The 18,277-nt window shown below is 41.0% G+C and overlaps 1 long non-coding RNA gene across 1 annotated transcript in view; it reads left to right on the top strand.

The window, feature by feature from the left end:
- Window positions 1-18,025, top strand: part of LOC118163444 — a 32,123-nt gene extending 14,098 nt beyond the window's left edge. Inside the window, exon 2 of the long non-coding RNA XR_004749057.1 lies at window positions 14,903-18,025. This is a non-coding gene — a long non-coding RNA (uncharacterized LOC118163444). The remainder of the gene's footprint in view (window positions 1-14,902) is intronic.
- The last annotated feature ends 252 nt before the right edge of the window (window positions 18,026-18,277 follow it).

Genomic DNA, 18,277 nt, shown 5'->3' with positions numbered 1-18,277 from the left:
GAAAAGAAAAGAAAAGAAAAGAAAAGAAAAGAAAAGAAAAGAAAAGAAAAGAAAAGAAAAGAAAAGAAAAGAAAAGAAGAAAAAAGAGAGGAAAAGAAAAAGCTCAAAAAAGTGAGCTTCTCAAAAGCTCTGTTCAGTTTTTCAATAAAATCCGGATTTTTTTTTTTTTAAAAAAAAGCTCTTACTTTGTTAAAAAAGTGTTCCTCAAAAATTGCTTGACTTGTATTTGAAGATAAAATTGAAGATAAAGAACTGAAGATGAAACTTATAGGTTTCTAAAGGGAGAAAAATGATTTATGGGGATGTTGTTTCTCATCATTTGTGCACCAGAATAAACTTCTCCTGCTTTTGAAAGTTTTCTAAAATTCTCTCTGAGCATTTCTGAGTTTTGTGACAGGGGCTTTATCCAGCTGTTGAGCACTGCTGGCAGGCAGCAAATGGCAGGCAATGTTAGCAGGTGTGTGTCCTGCTCCTGCCTTGTGTCCTGTACTGGTCTCATTATCAGAGGAGAAAATTGCTTAGGGCTTCTTTTCCTTTTAATCCTCATGAAAAAAAAATGTTTTACCTTCTTTCTTTACAACATTCTGACAGTTTTTCTTGCAAAGTTATGCTTGTGTGAAAATAAATTCAGAAAAATGAATACAAAAAGAGTCTTACTGCTGAAACACAAAAATACTCCTTCGTATGCATCTGTGAGTGCCAAAGACATTTTTCATCTGGGTAAAATTTAACTTTGTGGTTTAGTCTTCAAAAGCTGTGACATTCATGTCTTTCTCTCCTTGAGTGGTAAATGTAGAGAAGTATAGGTAAATTCAGGTATTCAGTTTTTTTAACCACGGTTACTACAGTATGATGAACAAAGGCAGGCTGTGCCAGACTGCTGCCAAAATAAATGCTGGTGAGCAGGTTCACAGAAGCTAGCTTGTGTGTACCTGGCTGCAAGTCATGGTCAGAGGAAGGCTGCCTATTGCCAGAGGGAGGAATGTCTCACCTGGAAACTGGAGGTCAGGAGTGGAGATTATTTAAATCAATAGATTACACATGTTGGTCTTGACTCTGCTTAATATCTGAGTCAGTAGCGGAAAAAAATCAAAATGGTGACTTGAAAGGGGAATGGAGTGTGATAGATCAAATCAAAGAAACAAAGACTCGTGTTTCTTTGGTGGCAGGAGAATACACAGAAGTAGAAGATAAAGCATGGTCCAAAGCAAAACAAAAACAAAACCCATCTTGATATGGAGTTTCTTCTCTAAAACAAAGTAAAAAAAATAGATAAGACAGTTCAGGTAAGCAAAATATGATCCAGGTTAGTGCTTGTCATTCAACAAATTGCTCAAGAACCAAGCCAAGGAACACAGTGAGAACCTAACGAGAGTCCTATGTGGGCTAATTTCAGGGAAAAGAAAAGCCAAAAGAAGACCCCTGAGAAGCACGGTGAATGGGAGACATGGCCCCATCCCCAGCTCCTGGTCTGTGCTTGCTGTGCAGCTCTCCTGGTCAGGCTCAGACAATTAGATGTTGTATCAGGAGGTTGCTCACACTTTGTGTGAGGGCAGTTAGCATCCATTCACCAGAAATGCCTGGACTGAGGTTGACTTCCTTAGAAATGGTTATTTTCTAAGATCTAATTTTGGGTTCGACTGAGTGGAATCGAGCCGGAGGTCTGACTGCCAAGCGCTCAAGTCTGCGCACAGCAGATGCAGAGATTTTTCAGACAAATTAGTGAAGAGACCTCTGTGACGCACACAAACTGCTCTGTAATGATTATGGATATTGTTTGGATGTTTCAGTGCTCATGATATGACTGTACAGGGTTAAATCAACAGTACTGTTGGGAAAACAAGCATAAAAGGGAAAAAGAATGGTATCATTTGCTTAAACGAGCAAGTTGTGTACACTCTGCTCACCATCAATTTGCATCTTCTGGTGTGGCTCAGCACAACTCCTTCCTGTGGCTCAGAAGGGGATCAGCTCCAGTGAAGGAGCCAGGAAATATTCTGCTCTAGAGAAGGCATTCAGTTCCTTTTGCACTCTGTGATAGACAAGCATCCATGAACATTTTTTTTCCCCACAGCTTCCTCGTATAATCAATGTATGCCCTGAATCCTGATTTGGGTTGAAAATTCTTTGAGGAAAAGGGATATGGAATCTCTTCCTGCCAGTATCCAATACATGTCTTCAGGTGCTTCTGGAAAGGATCTAAGGCTGCCTGGTATGTCTTGAAAGAAATGATGTCTATGCTATTTCTTAATATTGGTTCCTAAGCACAGAGAGCTAAAAGTGAGCATTTTAGGTCAACCTTGAAGGAATTTGCTCTGAAAAGTGAGGCGACATTATGTTTGGCAGAAATTTTTATGAAGAAGCTGTATGTGCTTCTCTCAGTGTTTACATAGCCTGACCAACACATCTGACTGCCTTCCAGCATGCTGGTGTCTTCCATTTTCCTCTCTTGTTTAGCTTGCAGGAGCAGTAGCTTGAGTAGCATGGCTTTGTTTGCTTATGTTTCTACTTCAATGTGGTTGTACCTGGCAACTGTGTGTGAAGAAATTAATGAGGCAAAGTTAAGTCAGAGCAATGAGTTTTTCAATTAACACTGATTGTGGTGAGATCTAGAGTAATTTTTCTCTGTGGTGAAAATAAATTAACCTGCCATAGGAGAGTTGTGTCTCATGTCTTCATGGCTTTTTCTATATTGGTTGACATTTCTTGGTTTTACTAGCACATACCAGCTGCAGGATGTAACATGATGCAGAAGCCATCCGTGCACAGAGTCGGGAGGACAGGATGATCCTAATGCCACTGCCCCTTTTATAAAAAAATAAAATGCTGCAGATGTACCATTAGGAGAGAGGGAAAGCTTCATTTATTTGAGCATAAGGGTTCTGACTGATTTAGAAAATACCCAGCAAAAGGCAAAGCACAGCATGTCATACTCCTTTACTTATTTTCAAATAATGACCATTAACAAATGGAACCCGAACCCTATATTTCAGAGAGAATAAGAACTTATGCCTGCCTTTAAAAAGTAACATACAACTTGACTTCACCTCATATGCAGTCACAGACAGAGCTCAACACGGTCACCAGATAGCCCTTGTGATAGCAGCACATACCTGGTTTCACTTCTCTTGGTTTCATTGTAGGGGACACGAGGACTGCCAGTTTATTGCTTGGAAGCTACAGACTGAGTGCTTTGGTAATCCCATCTTCTTAAAAGTTTATTTTCTGCCCTCCTTTTTTGATTTCATGATGGGAAATGCTGTGTAAAGCCATCCTTCAAAGGAAACCACTGCAGTGCTGGACAAAATATTTTTTTTAGCAAGTGCTGAATTCACCAAAACAAAGTTGTTCCAGGGAACTGGAGGAACTGACAACAGCTCTTGACCATATTCAGTGAACAGTTATGAAAAGACATATTTGTATTTGCTGGAATTTTGGAGAAGCCAAGTACAGTTTTGACATTTCAATACATTTCTGGCCTCTGTTTTCAAAGCAAAAATGCTATTAAAGAATGTAAAACAAAACACCACTATCAGAGGGCACAAGCAGAGAAATATTGTGCACCTAAGGAAGTGTTTTGAAACACTTTTTTTTCTTACTGGTTTGCACATCAAACCAAAAAAGTGCATCAAAAGTACATCTTTGTCACAATGCCACAGCATCTCCACAGTTTTGGGACCACAGAATCCCCAGGCTATCTTTAATACAGCACTGGCGCCACTCTCAAGGCAAATTATCAGACCATGAGTTGTTCCATAGTTTTTGTCTGGTTCAAGTTCCTTTGCAGAGGCTGTAGGTTGATATAGATGACCTGATTATTGTCTGTAGAAATGGAGACAGACAGTTGCAGAAAATAAAGGAAGGGAAGGTATAAATACTCAGGGTCCTGATCTTGTATAGCACTTAGCTGTCTTGATGCTCTATGTACTTCTATTGCAATGAATATAACTTGGTTTAAATGCAATTCTTAAATTTAATCCATCTGTAACCTTCATGTCTATGGAAATTCATTCTGACTGCATTTGGGGGCAAAAGTACCATTGGGATGCCTGAAAGTAGTTTGCTGTAAAGATGTTTGCATTATTTTGTGTACAAAGTTTTGCATCTTGCATTAGATCCAGTGTAGGTCAGAGTTGCTCTGTGTCCCCTTGACTGGTTCCAAAGGAAACCTTCCAAAAAAGCAGGATCATTGCAACATTGTGTGTTGAAATACAACCAGGTAAGTCATCACAGCTTAACCTGGGCAAATGAAATCACAGCTTAACTTGGGCAAAAGAAATCCATGTAAACTTACATCTATCTTGCACAATTCAGATTGGGTTTGCTTCCTACCTGCTGCACAGGATGCTCACAAAGCATCAGAGTGTTCTTCAGGTAATGCACACAGCATCGATGGGGATTGTCATATCTTAACAATTTAGGAGATGAAGGGGAGAAATGTTAATGCTTTGCATTTATTTACTTTTACAGCATGCCATAAAGATTAAAAATACATTGTACACAAGTGCAGTATTTAATGTAGCACTTTAATTACATTCAAGTGTGTTACTAAATAGTCTTGAGAAAACCTTAATGACCAGCTGTTCTACCCTCTTCCCATATGTCAGAAATGGTTTCAGAAATCACATTCTGGGACAGTAAGGTTGTATAATTAGACAGTGTATAGTTAACACTTCTAGATTTTCCTCTTAAACTGTGGGCCCTTTTCACTAACATATTGTGGTTTGGTGCCAGTTTGGCACAATACAATTATGCGATGTGCCAAACTGCAACTGAGATGTACAAACTCTCAGAGACATGTTATGATTGCACCATTATCTTTTTATATCTTTTTCATCATTAGGACTGGATGCTTTTTATGTTATGCAAGATTCAGCTTTTTATGACCAACAAATAAACTTAGTAAATAGGACTATAAATTTTTAATACTTCTTCCATAATGCAATTTGTCTAATCAGAATTAGATGGTTACTGTAACCCCACATCAGTTTTCACCAAAAAAGGCATGATTCCAAGAACAGCAGCAATGGACAAAAATTTCAAAGGAGGTACTTTTTGGCCCAGTCCAGGAATGTACTTAAGCACATGCTTAGTGTAAAGCACACGACTGCTCAGTGAGATCTTATATAGAGGCATGTGCTGAACCTGGATCAGAAAATGGTTTATGCCAAGCAAAAATAAAACCTTTCTGGAAGTAAGCATGTATACATGCAGCTCAGGCTTTTGAACAACTACCATCCCTTTTGCTGTTAACGTCTACAAATGACAGCGTCTTTCTGGGATGCTTAATATTTTGCAAGACAAAACACAACCCCGTTTTGCGAGGCGGGGGGGGAGTTTGTGTGACTGCATTCGGTGTGAGGCAGCAGCCGTGCCGTCAGCGCGCGGCACACAGGCAATCCATCCCGGGCGAGCGGAGGGGGGGCCACAGGAGGCTGCAGCTTCCCCATGCTGACAAGAGAGGTTTATGGCAGTGGGTTTTTTTTCCTTTTTTTTTTTTTTTTTTTTTTTTCCTGAGCTTCAATTTCCAACGACTTATTTAGATGTAAGCAATGACAGCTGTAATCATGTTTTAAATCTTGCTTTGTATCCTTAGTTATAATGTTGTTCAATTAATATTCAGAATAATGGAAGTGATGTGCCCCTTTGAAAAAGACTTGAATGCAGGCCAAAGCTTTGGGAAACTGATTCTCAAGAGGATTAATCAGCATTTAAAACTTGCATTAATAAAATCTGATCTTCTACTGTGTGGCATGCATAATACTTTTCATTTTTAAGCATTTTATTTTAATAGTGTGGTATCCTTTGTCCTGATTTTTAAAGGGATTTTAAAATCTAACTCCTTCAAATCAATCCTGCTTTGACCCCTCTGCATTCTTTTACTGGATGTAAAAACATTAAAGAAATCTTCAGTTCATGAATACCTCTATTACTGAGGATGAGCACAGTATAGTGCACAAGCATGCTTGTAATAGAAATGAAATATAGCTTCCGCTGGAATTTATGTTAGGCAAAGGCTCACCTTTTCATGTAAATTATTGACGTAATAAAATCATAAATTTACACATAATTACTTAAAAGTTTGAAGGTAAATTATACCCTGAGAACACACGAAGAGTCCTTGTAGGCTTCATAACAAGCACTCTCCATTTTTCTCAAGACGTTTCACTCTGTTATACAGAATATTATTGTACCCTATGCCAGCAAGATTGAGTCTGTATCTGAAAGACAGACTTAATCTATGTTTTCTGTTGTTCTCCTGATCTTATTAGTGGGCTAGAGAAACAAGAGGATTTTGTATAAAGTTTCGCATATAAATTCAATTCTAGTAAACTGGCTAATTTACATGCTAAACAGCAGTTGATAAGATAGTTTTGTTTCGTGTCAACCACAGAAGCTAAATGAATTTCATAAATGCTAGAAAATATTATTTCTTCTGAAGAGGCATTTTAATAACAAATAGCTCATGTGGATCTTCTACAAAGTAGAGAAATCTATTTGAGAAATTCTCGTATCCTTACTAGTGTTTCTGAAAGGCAACAGTTTGCACTCTGAGTATGGACCATCTGCTTTTACTTTGCTTCATACCTAATGCAATGTTTCAGTTCATCATAAATACAATCAGTTATCTAAACAGTGCCAAAAGTTCTTAAAAGATTTTTTTATAGTCTTGCTTCCTTCTAGAAATAGAAGGTAAATGTGTTTTGTTTAAAAACAGTAACTATAAAATGCATTTTATCCAGTGGAACGTCAAAAATTATAGCCTCTTAGGCACTAGGCAGGGTGACTAGACTCTGAAATATTGCAAAGAAGAATGAATCACAAAAAAATACGCCTCCCTTGCCTGCAGCAAACAGTGCATCCAAACTGAGATGTGAAGCATGAGAGGGAAGGGCTTTATACAGGTGTGCATGTGTTTCAACTAGAAGCTGATGTTAAATTTTCTAGAGTAAAAGGAAGAAAGCTCCAATATTGGATGCTTTCTACCAGAGGTCCCAAGACGTAGGTCTGTCTCAACAGTACACAAGTGATCCTAACACTTGCATTGAGACAGGAGGAGCAAATCCCCACTCTACATTCATGCACACTAAGAGAGGGACAAGCAGGAGTTATTTTGATACCACACTGCTATCCCATCAAGTACCACCTGCCTATTTCTTGTTTCAGAACCCAGATATCTCTGAGGGTACTGCTCACAGACCAAAAAGTATTTTCCCATTAGTGAAATCCTGGCCATAAATGTTTATGACTAAACATCACCAAATGGGCCATGATCAAGATTTCCAACTGTGTTAGGATGTTATCTTAAGTTGATAGACAACTAGATTCAAATCTGAAAGGCTGGATAAAATGGAAACAAGCTTTCTACCTACTGGATAAATATCCAGATACCAGCTGATACTAGCTTCCCCCCTATCTTTACCATGACCAAATAACGTCACTCCTGCCTGCCTTTGGTCCTCTCTAAGGTGACAGAAGTCCCTTTGAAATTCAGTGTTCAGATCCACAAATGTAAGCCTGTAGCTAACTTGTAAAGCCATGTCTAGCTTGGAAGTAGGCTAGGCCAGGGCCTGTCCTCTAGCACTGAACTATCATGACTCATGTCCATGCGTACGTTTTCTACAGAGAGGGTGGTTGTGTCCAGTGGGACCTGCCCACTGGGAACAGTGCCTGGAAGTGAAACTCTTTCCCTCTTCTCTGGCTTAGTACCACCTGAAAGCGAGCTGGCGGCACATCCGAACTGGGAGAGATGCTGCCGCAGCCCGGTCAGGCCCAGGCTTTTGGGTCTCTTGCCAGCTGCCTCTTATAGGGACGAGTGAGGAAAAGGCCAAAACAATAGTGAGTATCTACTACAGCTCAGCCTGAGACCTTGATGTGCAAACAGAGCAAAACACCCATCACCCAGTGTGGGGTTTTGTAGTAGAAACTATTACATGCACTAATTTATCTACCCCTATTACAGAAAAGCAAAGTTTGGTTAACAATTGAGACCAAGCAAGTCTGATGCATTACCACATCATCAGATATCCTGGCTCCCATCATTCTGTTGGACCCCAATCTTCTTTTTGCTATCTTCTTCTCTACTCTTCTTGTTCTTTCTATTTAGGCTTCTAATTGCCATGAGGAATCAAAATCCCTCATGAACTTAAGACTCTTATCACACCCAGCATGCTTCCAGCCCTTCCTTCTCACTCTTTCTTGTCCTTCTTTCTCCTTCTCCCTGCTTCCTTTGCTGTTCCCAGGCTGCCTGGCTCTGGGCTGTGTCAGGGTTGGATTAGGCAGACTACAAGTCCCACATTCTTTATTAGAGTCAGCATTTCTTCCTCATTCTTTGCCTGGCTACTTCCCAACAGGTTATTTTGGGACCTACTCTGGCTGGCCCGGAGCACAGCTGTGCCAGGGAGGGTACTAACAGCCAAAGACTGCCAAGGATTGTTTGAGTCCAAAACCTACATGCTGGGGCTGGGACAGACAGTGCTGTGAGAGGGATTAAGCCACCTGCACACTTTCTTTCCTTTGCTTCCTCCAAGCCACAGACCTGCCCTCACCTCACCATTGCTGTCCCAAGCTGGCCTTTGAAAACGTCTTGAGCTGGCCAACTTCCAACTAGTGCCATCGGGGCACATGATGCCATCACACCTTCTCAGCCCCACTGCAGCAGCACAGGTCTTGGGAGACACTAGAGCAGCCTTAGAGCAACCATTTACCTCACCAGTAAGCAAATGTGGGGGCAGCTTATGGGTGCCACGCTGTCTCATTTGAAGCCAGGGTGAATATGCAGGACCTGGTGTAGCTACCCTCACAACTTGCAGCTGGGCATACCCAAGACAGGGATTGACTCTAGCAGATGACAGCCTTCGATGCCTGAAAAACAGAGTTAAATCCTGTGGAAGATTCATGAGATGTTGCTAACTTATTTCTTAACTTTTTTTTCTATTACAGTGGTTGTTTTTTTTTAAAAAAAAGGTTATTGTTATGCTTGAATTTAGCATGCTGCTGGAGAGCACTGGGTGTGAGTCAGCCTTGAGGCAGTAAGATGACAAGATGAGCTCCTGAAGTACCTTTCTAGACCTATTTCTACAAGTCTATGAGCAGAACAAAAGGAACTCAAGATGTTTTCCCAGAAGACAGCAAATAATGGCATACGCACACACACAAAACCAAGCAGGGAGGATCAAGTCAAGGGTGCCTCAAGTTTTACTTTCTATCATTTTTTGAAACAGCGAAAAAAGTAAAAATAAAATAAAAATAAAAAAAATCTGCTTGCCCTGCATGCTTGAATAAAATGGTAGCTATATCTAAACCATTGCAGTCCCTGTGTTGGATGTTACAAAATCAAAATCTGAAAGGGGAAAGTAGTTGGCAGCAGGCAGAACAGGTTGTTCTCATGGGAGTGGGGCTCAGAAAGCTTTTTGGCTCATGAGACTTCATGATGTAAAGGGGGGCGGCTGGACTCCCCATGCAATGTCTGAAGGAAGCTTGGTCAAGCCTCTAGTGAAGAGGACTCACAAAAGTCAGTGTGCTGAGCAGATACCTGCTCATCCACGCCAGCAGTGTCCATTGGAGGGGCACTTTCACCCCATCTCTCAAAGCCTCGCAGATGCCCAGCTCAGGCCAGAGAGCAGATATGGTGTACAGCTGCCCCTCAAACCTGTGAATGATGAACGTTGTCATGTGCCAGATATTTAGGATGAGCCCAGTCTGTTTGTTTGTTTGCTCAACTGAGTTGTTTGCCTTTTTTGGATCTTGTAAGGTGCCAAACAAATGATATGCATTGGTCTTATAAATATTTATTAATTTCTCCTTTGTTAGCTAAATTGTTTTGCAACACAGATGACTTTCTTCATTAAACAGATTGCTAAAATGCTATTCCACAATACATTTATTGTTAATTCTCTAATTAGTTAGGAATGTAAGTTTTTTGGGTAGTGAAGCAACTGTGCATAGCGTCTGACAGGTTAGCTTTTAAAATTGGATTTGTGTTTGCATTTGAATGGTCAGTGGCAAGGAAGACACTCCTAAAATAGATTATTTTTTTAATCAATTAATAAATACACTCAAAATTCATGTACAGAATTATGTGATTTGCTTGCACATTCTCTTCAGCCTACTATATCTTCTAATAACATCTTATTGAATCAGATTTGTTGTACAAAGTTTATCTCTCCCTGGATAGCAGATTTTTAATATGCTGTAACTATCTTCTAAGATAGTTTTTGACATAAACTGTGTAAAGATCATGTCTCGTATTTTGTGCAGCAATTTGTTTTGTTCATTTTTTTTCTTTTTGGTAGCCTCTTCTTGCCATTTTCAGTTCTTGTAACATACGTGCTTTAGAAAGAACACATCCACATTTTAGTGGTTAATCAAAGGGAACTAACCAAAACAATCACTTTCTAGTACTTCAAAATATTCTAATTTTTTAATGGAGAATATGCATTCTTAAATTAAATATGCATAATAAGTAATAAGTAGTAATAAGAATAAAGTGGGCTCTGGAAGAATGAATGTTATGTTTTAAGCAAAATGCATTTGATTTGCTGGGTTCAAAACTGCTTTGAATCAGTAAGAACCTGTGCAAAAAATGGGGTGAGGAGGATTGAGCGCCTCATAATGCTTATAAATTGTCCATAATTGTATGGATTTTAAATATGAAAGTTGGCAGTGGCAAAAGCTAAAAGCCATTAGGAGAGATCCTATTGTGCAATGCATCAGTAATATTAACTCATAATCTTAGAGGGAAAAAAAACTAACTAGAGTTTTCTAAAATTTTGATAACTGTACTTGAGTCTTGTCTTGATGTTTACTACAATGATGGCATTGTTCAAAATGACATAGCCTAATGCATATATGAATCCTGCTTGAAAAGAGCTACTAATTAACATGAATAGTCTTCTTCTCTGAAGGTCATTTATTGTAAAGTTCATTTTTCAGCCGAGCATTGCTAAAGTAGTCACCCCCACTAACAGCCATTAGATTAAGAGACTTAGGTCTGTTCTCTTCATGACACTGGGTCAGGATTTTCAAAGAAAGAGGCTCTTCGATGCCAAGAAGCCCTTAAAAATAATATTTGAACAGAAAAAGAATGGATGTAATTACATTGTAAATATTTCTGTGGTTATTGAATTAATGAAGATAATTCTATTCATTTTATTAAAAAAAAAAAAAAACATGCGCGCACACACACACACACACACAGGCACGTAAGTTTTCCCTGTCTGATGTTCCAGTGCAGCTCTTCCCCATGGGATTTTTGATTTCTTCAGTTATAATGACTCATTAAAACCCAGAGACACTGAATATTTAGCATTGGATGTATGAGCATGTTCACCTACTGTCAAAAATGAGGCACATGAAAGCCCCAGGTGCCTCTACTTCCCCGTCAGAGGCTGCAGGAATACTTTCTGTGCTCACATGCACATCAGCCACTGGTGGCAGTCCAGTGAGAAGAGGACTCAGAAGATGAAGAGCACCACTGCAGAAGGTGCCGAGCAACCCTACCACCCCTTGCAGGATGGCATGTCCTGGTGTTACTGCTTTGGGTCGTTGAGGGAGCCCATTTAAATGTTTGCCTTAGGGTTAGGGTCAAAGTGCTCAGCACCACATGTGACTGAATGTATAATTTTCACCTGTTTTGTCTCCCAGAATTCAGTAGTCCTCTGCATTAAAGGATCCGGGCATCCAGATAAAGCCTGAAAGCAAGTTTTATCTATTTCTTGTCTGCTTTCAGCTTGCTGCACTTCATGTTTTTCTCTAAGTGCCACTGTCTGACTGCAAAGTCAGTGGGACAGAGACTGTGTCTTGCTGGGTGACCCTAGAGCAACAGAGACACAGACATGACTGGAGGGTGAGCGACGCCCAACAGCTTTATTACAGTTACAGAGTAATGCAGAGGAGGAGACGAGACATATTTATTTGCTGGAATAGTGAACATTTGGTACAAATAATTCAGAATTGGGATTTACCTGGCCCCCATGATAAGACTAATCTTCAACTTACCATCCATAACAAACTGCCATTTCACCAGGACTTTAATGTTGCTATTGGAAACGTGAATATCTATTTCTGAAGCAGGGTATGTCCAAGAGCCCAATTAATCCCACTGTCAATACCAAACAATACTTGCTTGGATACAGGTTTAGAAACTGCAATGACAGCTACTGCTTGGGCACAGGTCCATTCCCCCAGGTGGGTTTCCTGGATGTTTCTCTGGGTACAAGGTGACAAAGCTGTGGTTGGAAAAATTTGTTCACCCACGTTGGTTAGGTATGGACAGGTATGGGGTCTTTTGGGTTGGGGTCTGACATTAAATGCATTGCTGTCCTGTATCTTGCTGGCTTCAGAAACAAGTGAGTCTTGGTACACCACTGAGGCTCTGGAGAGCCTTTGCTCTATTTTTAATGCCACTTGACTTCACTTTGAGCAGGCCAAGGCTGGGATCTTTGCTAGATAATTGGAACCTAATTCATGCCTGAACTCATCCCTGGTTTGGGGTTACTCTTGTCGGTAAACATGAGGTTCTGCAACCCAGAAGGGTTGTGAGTAGGGAGAAAGATGAGGATCTCTTAAGAATAGTCAAGAAACCCTGGAATTTCTTTGTGATAACTGTTTTGGATGATGAAGCACCTCTCTGAGAGCTGTCTTGCAGGGAAGTCAGCTGAGGCCATAAGAGCAGCAGGAAAATCCAACAGACCTCAAGGCATTCGTAAAAATATTGTGCCTCGGCCCTTGGGATTGGTATTCTGCCTCTCCTGGCCATGCCACTGTCCCTAGAGTCAGGCTTCCTTGGTCTCCTGGTGGCTACAACCAGTCTCAAAGCTGCAAGCAAGAGAAAGCCCCACCAAGTCTGAAGGACAAGCATGTGGAGAGAGCATCAATGTACTTCTACCCCTTCCTTTCCTCCCTGTCCCCAGGACTGGGGCAGAAATGTTGCAGATGTGACAGAGGGGAGCAGGAGACTTATGATGTTGCTCAACTGCTTCTCCCTGCCAGCTTCCACAGGGTTTTTGCTCCTCTCCACTTGCGTTAGCAGAGGGGAGCATATGGGCCTTGGAGATTTAATGTTTCATGGCTTACTTGGCTGTCAAAATGTTTTACATTATTATTTGTTGCAACATTCACGGTGATCATCTTTAAGGAAAAAAAACCTGTGCAGCAGGTCCCTAGATGCCCTTGCTGGGAGCAGATGTTGGAGCAAGAGCATTGTTAAGCCTCTCTTGGATTTTTCATTTCCCACCTTTTGTACAGTCTAAATGAAGCAGCACAGCACACACACAACCTCTCTTGCTGCCCAGCGGGACTTACCAAGGTGGTTTAGGAAGGTGGGAGGTTGAGACAGAGGAACTTGCAGATTTATAGGGCACAGAGACGGATTCATAATCTGTATTGATGGCATCATCCGCAACCATGTGACAGCCAAAGCAGATAAGCCTATGACTGAAGTGAAAAGATTTCTTAAAGCTGGTAATCGATATTGAGCAGCTCAGCCTGCTGGGCTATCAAGTTCTGAGATCTCCATGTGCACGGGGTGGGAGTGAAGGGGAGCTGGCGTGGGGGGGGGGGTGCTGACCCCAAGGGTCTGTGAATCAGGGCAGTGCAAAGCAGCAGCCTGGCACGGAACTGTGTGTTACAAGCACCTAGTGCTGCAGGGGGTGATTTCAGCAGAGGAGGGACTCTATAAAAGCCACAGGACAGCTTCGTTTTATTAGGAGGGAAAAACAGTAATAAAGAGCTAATGTGTAAGGAACCTGAGTATCAATAACTCAAGAGCTAGAAATTTTGTTAAGGAGAAAGCCTTCAAATAGTGCTGAATACTGTCCCTTCAGTGCTTCAGGCTCCATCTTCAAGATCTCCATCTGATGCTGAAAGTTTCCATAGTGTGTTCCTTGCTCCAGATCTTGAGATACTTGAGTTCTGAAAGCAAAACCTCCTGTTGTCTGAACCCTGATGGACTTCCTACAGGAGGCATTCCTCCATTGATGGACTTCCTTCCAGGTGCTCCTCCACTGCTTCTGCTGGAGGGAACAAGTTTTAAAATGAACAAGCTAGTATAACTTTTTGTAAAGACACGAAGACTTTCCAAGAAGCAACTATTCAAGCCACCACTGTCAGCAATGCCTAATAAAAAGTCTGCTCTCCACCAGAATGTTGGGGGCAGAGCTCACCTCAGAAGTCACTGCCTGCCTTCTTGCCACCTTCTCAGATGAGAAGGGAGCTGGTGCCTGCTGAGAGAAGTCACATTTGGGTAGCACGTCCTCAGAAAAAGCATTCCCACGAAAGGGAAAGAAGTTCTCTCCAGAAAATCAAGCATTGTGCTTTGTTTCCACTAAGTGACTGGATGCTGTGAAACCTGGGCTGGTTAGATTAGCACACAAAGATAAAGGGAGAAACCAAGCCTTTCTATTTTTCTGTATTTATGGGGCGAGACAGCTGGGGTTCAAACACATTCTGTATTATGAAGCACCTATTAATATCATCTCCTGATGGAGAACAGGGTATTTTTTCCTCCTTAAATGTTTAATTAGTAGGCATTGTGTTATGTCTTCACTTCAATAAATTCCAGTTGAGAAAGATTTTGGGTGCACATATGAATGAACGCTTGTCTTGAAAGACAGAGCAAAAAGAAATTGATAATCATGTTTCCCTTGTTGTATTTACTGTTTTGCTTCTAAAGGGAATATTACTCCACTAAGAGATTCATAATTAGGAGGATGCCAGATGGGTTATCAATGTGGTTTTAAATTTTTATATGTAGAGTGCTTGTTTTTTCAGGGGATGCTTTGGTTCCACGTACAGTAGTTAAATATAAATGTCGTCTATGAGGGGACTGCTAACTACTCCATGATTTTGTATTTGCTGTTTATTTAATGCTTTTTTTTCTCCCCTTTCTTTTTCTTGAAAGCTGGTCTGGTGGGATGGATGAAGAGAATGGACCTACCAGATGGAGGAGCAGAGCTTGAAAGCAGAACAGAGATGGAAGAATAAAGCTTGAAAGCAGAACCAAGGTCCATATCACCACCAAAAAAAAACTTGACTACTTTAAAAAAGAAGTGAAGAAAAAAAAATCAGGACCTTGGACTCTTCTGAAATGCCAAGGAAGAGGCATTTCTTGTGGGTTGAGCACCTCAGAGGCTTCTGTGTGCTTTGTGTCATCACCAGAGAGGTAGGCCAGCGTGGCATGTGGTAATGGTGAGGACAAGACCAACTGGTCGGTGCATCTCAGATGAGATGGTGTTATGACAAAGCCATGAACAGGACTGACTGCCAGAATTACTGTCCCGAGGAAATCTTATGCCTCCTTGGAAAGCAAGGACTCAAAATCAGAGATGTTTGGCTTTCTAAAGAGCTTCAAGAAGCTCTCCCCTAGCCAGCAGCATGTTGGTACTCATGCAGCTGGACACGCACCCCTAGACGCAGGGGTGTATGCACACACACAAGCACGTGTGTATTTCACTATTTTGCTCAGTGTATTTTGACCTTCAGCACCAAAGTAGGACTCACTTCTGACTGCAGTGTTTATGTCAAAGCTGATACATCTTCATCACTCACCAGGGCTTTTCATCAGACAAAGGGGCTGTGTCACCTTTCCTCTCTTTTCTTCTGAGTCTCCTTTCTATCATGAGCTTTTAGAGCTGCGATAAACAGGAGTGAGCCATACACAGCATAATGATAACCGAGATGAGAGTGTCAAATCTACATTCACTCTATGTGCAAGTGTTACTGAAGGAGAAGACACCAGGGAAGGGTGAGCAGAAGTGGCAAAAACAAAAGGGCAACTGCAATGGAAATGGGATGAGGCTTACCCAAATTCTGTTAAAATAATAAACCATTTTATGAAAAATCTACATCAGATTAGAGAGATGCCAGAGCCACAATCCTAGACTTGTTTTAAAAAACTTATGGAGGTCAGCTCATCACCTCTGAATGTTATTTTCAATAGCAAACCTCCCTGCAATGGTGTTTCTTGGTCTAGAGAGTCACAGTCTTGCAGACCCGAAGTCTGGGGCAAAGACCTGTTTGTGAAGACAGAGGCCAGAGACAAGTCTGCTTGCTGAAAACAGAAACACAAAAAATTAATAAAGAATTTAAATTCAACAGCAGGTCATGAAATAATATGTTTTCAAGGGAAAAGAAATCACTGTCATATGTAAAAATGTGCTTCATAAAAGGGGAAGAGGATGTGCCTTTGGCAGTTTGGATGTGCCTGCAACTGGGAGACTTCCTGGGATATTGGTCTGCCCTTTTTTGAAAGACACTGAGAAATGAAAGGGGGTCAAGAAAAGACAACTGCAATAAAAGGAAAGCATGAGCACAGTGAGCCTCCAAAACCAGAGACCCTGTGAGTTTTGAGAAGTACCTCGCTTCGTGGCTTGGGACAGAGCCCCTGTGAGGACCTACTGCATGTGCCTCACACTTGAGGAAAATGAGGGAGAATAGGACCCACCTTGCAAAGGTACTAGGCAAAACTGATGGCTCTGGGTCCTTAATACAATAAAAATCCAGGCTTAAGGGAGCAGACAAAATTTGCAAATTAAACCTGTGACAGAGTAGAAAACTGCAGTCTGGTATCCTTAACTACTGAAATATCCTTTCCATGTGTATCTCTATATAATTTACATAATAACAGGTGCTATTCTAATGAAAGGAGGAAAAAAAAAAGACAAGCACAAGAAATTATATAAATGGCAATATGGTTGTGGAAAAGAGCTAAAGTAACTGTACACATAGTTGTGAAACCCTGGCTTGAAGAAGGACAAGACAGTATTTCCTGTAAACATATTGTACTACTGTAAAAACAAGCAGGAAAACGTTGGGTTATCAAGAGAAAACCCCAATGCTTAATGATGGGGACGGCTAGGAAAGTGTCACATGAGATCATTAGGTCATCCTCATTAGAGAAGTTTAAAATTACTTTTGCTAAAGTTCAAGAGAGAGTTATGTGGAGGAAGCTCTTGTGTGTTTTAGAGACTAGACCAAGAGGGGCATCTACAGTTTTATGTGAACAAAGACAAAATGTCATGTGAGATATTAATTGGATCTTTATTTAGCTGAAATTCAAGACCTGCAGATGATGGTTCTGTGGTTTGTCACCAATAGTCTGGCCTGCAGTTCTCAAGTTTGCTCTAATGCTCTCCATTTTATTTACATAATAGAGATTTTCTTCCTTCCTTCTTTCCTTCTCACAGAGTAACTCTGCCTTTGAAGTTTTCAGTACTGAAGGGTTCATTCTTCTGGTTGAAGGCTTGTGTCCTTTCCTTATTACAGGGTAACTCTTAAGAGGCAGAGGAGGATGGACACAGTGATGAGATCCTCTCTCAGACTGAAGACAGATTAGGAAAGCTTTTCTGTCTCTTTTACCTCAGCATACTTTAAAATATGTACCTGGTCTTTCTTGGAAGAACAACTCCATCAGTGTTTGCTCTAGCTCTTCCATAGCTCTGCAGATGTGCAGATTACAAAGCACACATCCATCCCTGTAACCTGGTATGCCAATGACAAAACCTCACTGCACAATGTTAATTCATCCCTCTGCTTTTGGCTTTCCTTCCACAGAGCTTCTGGGGGCATCCTTCCCCAAGACAGGGAGAGCAAGGACAGACAGGAGACACCAGGGAGAAGACTGGCATGATCTTGATTTTGTGGCAGCACAGGCACAAGAATTTCTGGAGTGGAGTTTGAAATACCTCTTGGTTTGCATAGCGGAGATAAATTGCACTAAATAGAATGGGGAACATGACGGTAATTAACAGAAATGAAAAGATTTAGCTGTCCAAGTTGAAAGAGGTAGCTGGCCAGCAAAGGAATGGCTCTATGTCTGTTTGGAGGGTCATGTATCTCAGACATGCTCTGTAGTTGGTCTGCTGCCTTTTCAGTAAAGTCATATTTGTTCTCCCATTGGGTCTGGCAGAAGCACCAAGGGCAGGAGCTTCTCAGACTTTCACTACCCAAATTCTATTGGAAGATACAGTGAACACTCCCCAGTTTTATCACACCACAGGGACAGCCTAGGCTTAGGGACGGTTTTCCAAAAAAAATATGAACTTGAATCTCTCGTGTCTTCTGGATGTGGATAAGAGGGAGAAAATGGTGATACCTAAACTCCCCAAACTATTTGACCATGCAGCTCCAGCTCCCTGGGCTCCTCCTTCCAACTGTGACAGCATCAGTAATCTTTTGCTAACATGTATGGGTGTAAAAGTTTTTGAGAGATCCCAGAACTGAAAGTCTCTTACTTGTATGTTTTTTTTCCTTCCTGTGTTAATAACAGCCACTATAT

Source organism: Oxyura jamaicensis, chromosome 3 (assembly GCF_011077185.1).
Source record: "Oxyura jamaicensis isolate SHBP4307 breed ruddy duck chromosome 3, BPBGC_Ojam_1.0, whole genome shotgun sequence".
Lineage (NCBI taxonomy): Eukaryota > Metazoa > Chordata > Aves > Anseriformes > Anatidae > Oxyura > Oxyura jamaicensis.
Note: the sequence above shows the minus strand (reverse complement) of the source record. Positions and strands in the feature narration are given on the sequence as shown.